This window comes from Spermophilus citellus (assembly GCF_964194105.1).
Source record: "Spermophilus citellus genome assembly, chromosome: 1".
Classification (NCBI taxonomy): domain Eukaryota; kingdom Metazoa; phylum Chordata; class Mammalia; order Rodentia; family Sciuridae; genus Spermophilus; species Spermophilus citellus.
In genome coordinates, this window is record NC_138182.1 from 205297360 (window position 1) to 205308087 (window position 10728).

The 10728-nt window shown below is 35.3% G+C and overlaps 1 pseudogene across 1 annotated transcript; it reads left to right on the forward strand.

Moving 5' to 3' along the window:
• The first annotated feature begins 7941 nt into the window (after positions 1-7941).
• LOC308655606 (receptor-binding cancer antigen expressed on SiSo cells-like) lies at positions 7942-9028 on the forward strand (annotated as a pseudogene). The gene is made up of 2 exons: positions 7942-8299; positions 8732-9028. The product of its transcript is annotated as a receptor-binding cancer antigen expressed on SiSo cells-like (transcript).
• The last annotated feature ends 1700 nt before the right edge of the window (positions 9029-10728 follow it).

The following is a 10728-nucleotide window of genomic DNA, read 5'->3' on the forward strand; positions in this document are numbered from 1 at the left end:
AAGACACAGAAATAAGTGAAAAGCAGGGGCACAGTGGGATGATCCAGCTTGGATGGAGACTGGATCTAACAAGGGGAACAAAGTTATGGGCATTAAAGGGTTTCAGTGTGAAAAACTTCCTAAGGTAAACAGAATGAAGTTGAAAAAAAAATATGGTTGGGGCTCAGCAGGTTATGCCCATCTCTTCTACATCTAGTCAGCTGGGATTTGAGATCAAGGCTTTTAAACTGTGGATTCAATGACAAGCACAAAACTTGCCTATCAACAGTAGTCACACTGCAACTAGGCACGTGTTTCCCTGGCACCCTCATACCACAGGGTTCCCAAAAGCCCATCTCACTGTCTAGATTTCACATAATTCAAAGCAATTATTTATTAACTGCTCTTGACATCTAATAGTGTCAAACATTTTTCATTTACCTCTTGGTGATTTGCATGTCTTACTTTGAGAAATGTCTATTTAGATGTATTTCCCACATTTAATTTTTTAATTATTTTTAGTGTGTAATACACACACACACACACACACACACACACACTCACACACACTGCCTGAAACTCTGTCTTCCAAGTGTTCTAATCTCTTGGTGATACTTCCCATTGAATTTTGAATTTGGCTTATTGATTCCTTCATTTCAAGGATTTCTGCTTGATTTTCTTTTTCAGAATCTCTTATCTCTTTATTGAAGTGATCTTTCACTTCCTGTATTTTTTTAATATTTAGTTTTTAGTTTTAGGTGGACACAATATCTTTGTTTTATTTTTTTATTTTTTTTATTTTTTTTGCGGTGCTGAGGATCAAACCCAGTGCCTCATGCATGCAAGGTGAGCATTCTACCATTGAGCCACAACCCCAGCTCATCACTTCCTGTATTTTTTCTCTCATGTCACTTCTTACATTTTCCTTTACCTCACAGGTTAATTTAACTATGTATATTCGAAACTCTTTCTCTGACATTTCTTCCACTGTAGTGGTGATAGATTCTATTATTGAAGTATCTTGGTTTGTTTGGGGTGATTTGTTCCATTATTTTTTCATGTTGTTTGTGTGTCTGCCCGTCTAACAGTATGGATGTGAGGCAGTAGAATTTCTACCCTGTGGACTTACTGTGTCCCTGAAGTTTTCCCAGTATCTCATCATTTAAGGGGAAATAATTAATAACAACAACCAATGCAAACAATATATAGCAGTAAACCAAATAGTTCCTGCTATGATGTTTGCAATGTTGTCACAGTGAACAGAAATTCTGTGATCAGTGGGCTGGGGTTGTGGCTCCTAGGTAGAGCATTTGCCTAGCATGCGTGAGGCACTGGGTTCAATCCTCAGCACCACATAATGGTAAAATAAAGATATAGTGTCCACCTATAACTAAAAAATAAATGCTTAAAAAAAAGAAAATTGTATGATCAGTTACTGCCTACAATAAAAACAGTAAGTTTGCAAAGTGGTTTACAATTTCATATGATGGACAGAGAGAGAAAAGAAGTGATATAGGATGTGATGATTATGAGGAAGGAGAGAAGATAGAAGTAATAAATGGAGGAGGAGAGAGGACAGAAGTAATAAAATTAAAGAAAGAATGAAAAACAAAATAATAGAGATTGGCTATTAACAGAAGAAAATAGAGAAAGAGATTGCAGTAAAATGGACAATTGAAATAAAAATATTTATATAAAGAAAACATTTTTAAAATAAAAAAAAAAGAATACAAAACAAAACTGAAACATAATAGTCAAAATTCCTATTTCTCAAAAAAAACCTGATCCATTAAAAATAACTGATTTCAAAAATGCTAGAAATGAGAAAAGAAAAATATGAATATGTATAAATATCCATGAATGATCCAGGTCACAATTAAGCAGAGAAAAGGAAAATAAGAAGACAAAAAGCTCTCAATGAAAAGTTAAATAGTTTCAGTTGGAATTCAAAAGATTCTCAGCTTCCCTTCTCAGCAGTCAGATGGGAATGTCTGGAGTATGATACTTGCTCCACCCTCAGGATGGGGTTGCTAGGGTGAGAGAGGTAATCCTATAGGCAGAACTCCTGGGGGGCAGGGGTAGGGTTAGCTGGGCTCCATGCTTCAGGCTTAGCTAGACTCCAGGTTCTTCACTGGATACCAATTGGCCTGAATGTTCTAAATCAGCTCACCCCCAGGGCCCAGCATTGCCAGATTATGCTGGAAGACTACGTCCCAGGATCTCCCCTGGGTCCACATATGTGGTAGAAGAGACAATTTTTAGTTCAGTATATTGGCTGTGGACCCCAAGTTTCCTAGTCTAGGGTTCTGTCTCTAGTCTGTCTCTCCTGCCCCCGCCCTTTCAAATTCTTGGCAGGGGTGTCTTTCCCAGCCAGTCCTACAAGCAGCCAGATTAGAAGGGAGGGGACAAGCCCAGTGGATTTTGGAGACCAGTTGTTCCTGTGTAAACCTTGTTCCACATTTGGTTTATTCCTGGTCACTTAGGCACACTGTATATCATGCAGTGTGGGTTTGCCACACCTGTGTTTCGGGTCACACTTGGGTTTGCAGAACTCCACTTTCTCAGTTGACAATCCCTGCTCTGTGGCTGCAAAATAATTTCTTCCTCTGTACTCCACATGCCTCCAGATGCAGTTTCTTTCCCATACAAGGCTATCGTGTAGGGCACCTTTCAGTTTAGTTGGGCAGTGTCTTTGATCTCTAAACTCTCTGTATCCAGATGCAACTCATTCTTCCTAAGAATGTGGATTCTTTTAATTCCCTTATCCCTCCTCTGTGCTCACAGAGGAACCACTCTGGCTGGTGCCTCTGGCCATGACAGCAGCTGTGGTGCCAGATTTCTTTCTTATTTTATTATATCCAATCTCCTGAGGCCCCAATCTGCTTTGAGTGTCTAGTATTAAATTCCAGTAAAAAGTTAAGTTCCTCCCCCACTTTTTTCATTCATCCACCTTGCTAAGAAGCTGCTTGCCTGCTTTCTTGGCTTCATACCATGGAGCAGCCAGGAAAGTGACCTGCTCCATTCTGCCATCTTACTGATGAATTCTTTTGTCACTTCTAACAGTTTGGGTCTGGAGTTTTAAGAATGTTCTATATATGAGACCATGTCATCTACAAACTGACATTTTGGCTTCCTTTTTCCCAATTTGGATGTTCTTTATTTATTAGTTTGTTTTTGTTTGTTTTCTTTTGTTGTTGTATGTTTGTTTGCCTTCAACTCCAGCTAGGACATCTAGAACTATGTTGAATGAAAAGGATTAAAGTAGACATCCTTATCTTATTCCAAATATTAGAGAAAATTATTTCAGCTTTTCTCTATTCTGTTAGCTTTTGTCTTCCTATAGATATCTTTATTATATTGAGATACCATCATAAATTCTTTACCCCTGTCATAGGGTAAATTGTTCCTAGGGAGGTAAACAACCTCACAAAAGTGGGCAAAAATAACTATTAAAACCATCCATGAGTGGTCATTTAAAAACTCATTTGATCATTTTCTAAGAATAAATTCTTAAGAAAGAAATTTCTGAATTGAAGAGCATTCAGTTACATAAGGGTTTAAAATATTTCTAAATTGTTCTCAAAAATTAGCACTGCCAGTATTTAAGTATAAAAATAGCAAGTATTAAATACACTAGTCAAATAGGCTTCTTTCTTCTTTTTAGTCTATCATTATTTACTTTTGATTTTTTTATTTTAATAGTCATTTATTTCTGTAAACTGAAGTCATCTTTAAGAGTTTCAAGTAATTATGTGACATAGTTGGTCTATATTTTTACCTCCTCTGTCATTGGGATTTTTAGCCAGTTTTCATTATTAATAGTCTGCAAGTGTGCTTTCTTTCCATTTTAATTTGTTTTGTCAGATAATGATTTATCTATCCCCCCCCAAATAAATACTGTTTACTGATCATATATTTTATGGGTTTATTTTCTACTTCATTAATTTGTATCTTTTGTCAGAATTCCCTCTTCCTGTTTTATTGGGTTTATTTCTGTTAATACAAGAGTTTTCCCAATCATTCTTTCAAAATAGTACATAACTGTAGTTTTGGTTTTCACTTTTCTGCCAGGTTAATTTAAAGAAGAAAAAAAAAGCATTTTTTGTTGTATTTCTTCACAGCTAATTGTTACTTTGCATCATTTTAATCAAAGAATTTTCAGGTTGGTATTGTCTTCAGGGTTTTCTGTACAGTTTAATTTATAATCAATCTTTATAAATATCCCATAGAAATTATAAAATCTCTGTATTGTGGCTATTGAGAATGGGGTAGTTTTCCTCACTTCCCTTTCTGAGGATTTGTCACTGATATACAGAAATGCCTTTGATTTATGGGTGTTGATTTTATATCCTGCTATTTTGCTGAATTCATTTACTAGTTCTAGAAGTTTTTTGGTGGAACTTTTAGAGTCTTCCAGGTATAGAATCATATCATCAGCAAATAGTGCCAATTTGAGTTCTTCTTTTCATATATATATATACCATTATTTTGTTTTCATCTAATTGCTCTAGTCGGTGTTTCAAGAACTATGTTAAATAGAAGTGGTGAAAGAGGTCATCCCTATGTTGCTCCAGTTTAAGATTTTATCTCATTCCAGTCAGAATGGCAGCTATGATAAGACAAACAACAATAAGTGTTGGCGAGGATGTGGGGGAAAAGGTACATTCATACACTGTTGGTGGGATTGCAAATTGTCGCAGTCAATATGGAAAGCAGTGTGGAGATTTCTTGGAAAATTGGGAATGGAACCACCATTTGATGCAGCTATCCCTCTCCTCCGTCTATACCCAAAGGACTTTAAAACAGCATACCACAGGGACACAGCCACAACAATGTTTATAGCAGCACAATCATGATTGTGGAAACAATCTAGATGACCTTCAATAGATGAATGGATTAAAAAAATGTGGCATATATACACAATGGAATATTACTCAGCAATAAAAGAGAATAAAATCATGGCATTTGCGGGTAAATGGATAGTTAGAGAAGATAATGCTAAGTGAAGTTAGCCAATCCCAAAAAGACCAAATGCCAAATGTTTTCTCTTATATAAGGAGGCTGATTCATAGTGGGATAGGGAGAGGGAGCATGTAAGGAATAGATGAACTCTAGATAGGGCACAGGTGTGGGAGGGGGTGGAAGGGTGCATCAGATAATTAATGGTGGTGGAATGTGATGATTATTATTATCCAAAGTACATGTATGAAGACACAAATAGGTGTGAGTGTTACTATGTATACAACCAGAGATATGAAAATTTGAGCTCTATATATGTAATAAAATTGTAATGCATTCCGCTGTTATATATATAAACAATAAATAAATAATAAAATAAAATAAAATCTCTATATTATGAATAAACATTTTTATATTTAGCAAATTTCATTACATTATTCAGTGTCTTTATTCCCATGTTTTATTTTTGACCATTTAATTAGTCAGAAATAAAAGCTATATTAAAATTTCCAGTTATATTTATGCTTTGACTAATTTTATCATAGTTGTAATTGTGCTTTCTATATAGAATGTGTTATTTACACTGAAAGGTGTATGTATATTCATTTATTTGATACAAATTACATTAGTGGTCAGCACATCTAATTGTTTCATTTAACACTCTTTGCCTGAGGCCTAAACAAGAACAGCACTCTTTCTTTTGTTAGCAGGTGCCTGCCATGTCCTTGTCCATTCTTTTCTAACCTTGTTTCACTCATTCAGTTTTAAGAGTGTCTCTTACAATAGCACAAAACCTAATTTAAATATTTTAAAACTAAATCCAAGTATCTTTAACCCGGTCATGTACATTGAGGGGAAAAAAAAATCGCAGTATCAGCTACTTTGATGTTCCAGGTTTTTTATGCTGTTTCTCACTTTATTTCTCCTATCATTTGTTGTAGTGCTTATTTCCTTGTACTATTTTTCTTTATTAATGTGAAATGTACATCTCTTGCTACAAATCTGGAGTTAAAAATATTTCAAATATTGATGATACTTACATCTTCATATATAGTCATTAAAAATGAATATGCAAATGATTAGATGATGGTTATAAGCAGCTGAATATTAAGGTAAGAAAAAATAGTAATGGTTCAGTTCAATTTTCCTAAAAATTATACACTAAAACAATGAGATATTGTTTCTCTTTCTAAATAAACAATTATAAAACCTATCAATACATTGTTAACTTTGACATAGGAACACAGGTATTTCACACACTGCTGGTAAGATTTTGTGTTGGTATAGGTGACTTATGATTTATCCTAAATAAATAAGACCCTTGTAATTGTTTTCAAACATTTTTATATGATCACTTTATGACATTAACCAGCTGGTATATAACTAAATAAGTTGATTTGAGCCAATAGAGTCAATAGTGGTAGGAAAGTATGAGACAAACTCAGAGAGCATTCTAAACAACTGTCCTGTGTTCTTTAAAGTGTCAATAACATGAAAAACAGACTCACACAGATTTTAAATGAAAAAGGACATGGTAACTAATGCAATGCATTCTTTAACCAAAAAAAGGTCATTAATGGGACAATTAACAAATATGGATAAGGTTTATAAGTTAGATAATAGTATTGCATCAATGTTAATTTCTGTTTCCCATAATTGTACTCTGATTATGTAAGAGAATGTATACACTTAAAAAAAATCCTTGAAGAATTTGGGGTAAAGGATATCATATCTGCCATTTATTCTTATAAATTTCAAGAAAAAACAAACAGAAGAGACAGAGCAAGAGACAGAGAAAACAAATATAAGGAAATTTAAAGTTTGTGGAGACTGGCCAAAGGGCTTCTGGAATTTTTTTTTTTTTTATTATACTTCCAAGTTTTCTGACTATCTAAGTTAGGAGAAAATATATGTCTAAAAATGAAAAGGAAAACTTGATAAGTTAATTCAAAAATCAGAGAGTCATTCCACTGCATGAATTTATGATTAAATTAAACAAACCATTGAACTAGGAGGTGATTCCAAAAACATACTTATTTTCAAAATGGTTAAGTACAGGTGCATGTAGCCCATCCTTGGGAGACTGGCTTTCGAGGCACAAGCCCAGAAAACTCCCAGTCTTAAAATTTTCCCTCCTGGTAGGAAATTTTGCCCTCCTTCTACATAACTCGCACTTCTCAAGTTTGATTTTTCCACAATGCAAATCTCATCCTGAAGTGGCACCCCTTCTCTCCATAGAAAAGTCTTAACTGGGCTTCTCCAGAAATCTTCACCATAGCTGAAGGGCTGTCAGCAAAAGAGTCTCTGCAAGAGTTCAATGTAGATAAACTTCCTATTTTCATGCGCCCTGCTTTACTTGGCCACCTGCAGGGGAGATACCAGCACTCCAGGTGCTGGACACACCCTTACTAGTTTCTCACAAAAATGTATCCAGTATATTATATTTTGTAGAAATGAACAAACAAGGTCTCTGGCCTTGAGCTGGGCTTTACAGAGATGTCTATAATTTTAAGATAAGTTACCACTTGGGCTCCATGGTAACAGCTGGCAGGGGGAGGAAAGAGGGGAGAAAAAGCTCTCCCCTTTTTAGGTGTTGCCCTTGAAGGGTTAACTTGCCCAAAACAGTGAAAGAAAAAGCTGCTTTTATGTGAACTTCTGCAGACTGTGAACCTTTGAGCCCCTCCCCTTACATGCTGGGTATAAAACTCTGATGAAACTACCTGAACTCAGGGTTCAGGGGATTGATTGATTACAGCAAAAGCTGTGCCCTCTGAACCTGGCTGCAGCCAAATAAAACTGTTTCCTGCTATCTTTGGTGTCTTGCCACGTCTGTCCCTACAACAAGCCCAGCAGGCACCCACCTCCAGCACCTTAGAATGTTTCACATAATGCAGTACAGAAGGCATGTAGCTGTGTAATATGAAAACACTCATGTTCTTCTTATCTGTGCAGTGAGTATGATTTTTTTCCCCCATCAACCAATTTTAGGTTTTGATTCCCACCATGGCCATCACTCAGTTTGGGGTATTTAAGGTTTATACCTGTCTAGCAACCGTATTTTTTTCCTAAAGAGATTAATATGCAAATGGCAGAGGAAGGATATTATGTGGAGACCAAATACTTTTGCCATCTATGGTCAGTTGTTAAGCAGACTCGAAAGAGTAGGCTTGTAAAGATTGAAGGAGGGAATGTGGCAACCAAACAAAATACTTTGGAACAAATAGGACCTGACTATTTTAAAGACATGACATCAAGTATAAGGGAAACTCAGAAAATCATTATTAAGAAAACTATTAAATTTGGGCATCCCCGATAGTAGCAGAGGTTTTTTGTATAAATTAGCAGCTACAAAGATATGCCTGTTTGCTTTAGTCAGCTTTTACACTGCTGTGACAAAAGACCTGACGAGAATAATTTTAAGGAGGATATGTTTATTCAGGGGCTCATGGTTTCAGAAGTTTCAGTCCACAAATGGCTGACTCCATTCCTTTGGGCTGAAGATGAGGCAGAATATCTCAGTGGAATTGTGTGATAGAGAAAAACAGCTGGGAACTTGGCACCAGGAAGGAGAGAGAGCTCAGCTCACACAATATATATATCCCAAAGGCGTACCCCCAGGGACCCACCTCCTCCAGCCATACCCTACCTGCCTGTAGTTACCACCCAGTTAATCCCTATCAGGGGGATTAATGCCTGATTAGATTAAGTCTCTCATAACCCAATCATTTCAACTCTAAATGTTCTTGCACCATTTCTCACATGAGCCTTTGGGGAGACATCTAAACCATCACACTTTTATTCATCAATCTTCTGAATTAGGTAACTTAGATACCTGGCAAGAAAATACCAATGCAGGGGAAGAAGAGCAACAAGACAATATAGCTTGGCAAGCAGAAGTCCTGAGGCAGCAGAAAATAACAGAGAAAAGAAAACAGCAGAATCACAAAGAAAGAAAATGGAAAAGGAAGGACAGAGGCTAATGAAGAGGGAGCAAAACAAAATTCTTATGAGACTTTCAAAACAAATATTCTCCAAATGTCACGATGCCAGGAGAAATCTGAACTCCATAAAGTACACACTATTCGTATAGATCAGAGAGTATTTTTAGAATGCAAACACAGTGCTTAATTCAGAGCATTCATCAGAACATCCAGGACACCAGGGTTCTCCCAAAGTACCTTTAATGAGTGAGATTGAAAAGCACAAAAGACTTATGAGACATTTTCTTCAACGTGCTCCAAATATAAGACAATTATTTGCTATAGAGACATTACTACCAATGGAATATAGCAATACTTCTCAAGCTTGTGTTTCAAGCTAAATAAATGGGTGTAATTAATTTATGATTGCAAAGAATTCTGCCATTATTCTATCCTTAAATATGCATAGTTGTGAAATAAATAATTTTAATATTCTTTGATTCTATTGTTATCTGACCTAAATTAGACAAACTCTAGGGCTTCAACTTATTTTTATTATCAAAATATGGTGCTGGCATACATTTTCTCTCTTTGAATTAGTGTTGTTTATGTTTAATGAAGCATTAAGGAATTTGATGACTTGGTCTTTTAAGAAAGTTATGTTAAATGTAAGAATTTTATTTATCATGAAAACTAGTTAAGTATAAATTGAGATGTGTTAGCCACAGACTGGGATCCTAATTAGAATAAGATGTACTCCATGTTTGTACAAATGTGTCAAAATTGACTCTACTGTCACATACAACTAAAAAGAACTAATAAAATGTTCATGGTGATACATCAACAGCAAAAAAATGAAAATAAATCGAGATTTTTTACTAGTACACAAAAAGAAGTCTAGTAATTTTAAGGAAAAAACTTCTAGGCATAATGTTGAAATTTGGGGGAATTATTGTTTAAAAAGCATCAAGGAAATTTTCACAAAAAGACAATTGCACTTTAGATGAGAAGTGGGTTAATGTTAATGAGGCAGGAGGAAAAAGATCATTGAAAACTTCACTGTAGAAAGTACTCCTTTCCAGGATTTATTATTGAGACTTCACACGCCAACTCACAATGCACTATCTTGACACAGATAATATAAACCTCAATAAATTTCTAAAGCCTATGATACTAAAGGTTACCCAATTTTGTTACAGGGCAATTTCAAAGGTGAGTGGGATTTTTTTTTCCCTCAATACAAAATAGTGAACCAATTGTTCAAAAGCCTTAACTAACCTAGCCCATATGGAAAAACAGTCCGAACAAAACATAGTTTTTTAGGAATTTAAAAAATAATAGTTGGTGCTATTATGTATTTATTGTGTTTTTGTTGTTTGTGTTATCTGCCTTATTTTTACACAGCAATTTTAATGAACTTACAGATGAGCTCTTGGAAATAGCACTTTATTTACAACATCAAATAATAATTAAAAGGAAATGGTTTATGATGTTATAATCTATAGGATATGGTTTATAATGTCTTGGCCTATAACTGTAATCCAGCAAGCAATGAGATACTCAATAGAATGTAGTAAATATGAATTTTAGGACAAAAAAAAAACAATGCAAGTGTGTCAGAAATGTAACAATTTACTTTTCATCAAGCCCTACTTCCTATGATATTCCACTGAATATCATAAACTCTGTATAGTAAACACATTGTTGTCCCCCTTTTAGTAGGAAAGAGATGTTTCACAAGTCCTTTCATGAAAAAAAAAAGTTCTGATTTACAAGGTTCACTGATTTCCAGGGGACAAATACTGCCACCCTTGAGAAATGACATGCTACTAACCTGACACTTACTTCACACGGTTTTTGGAAAACATGC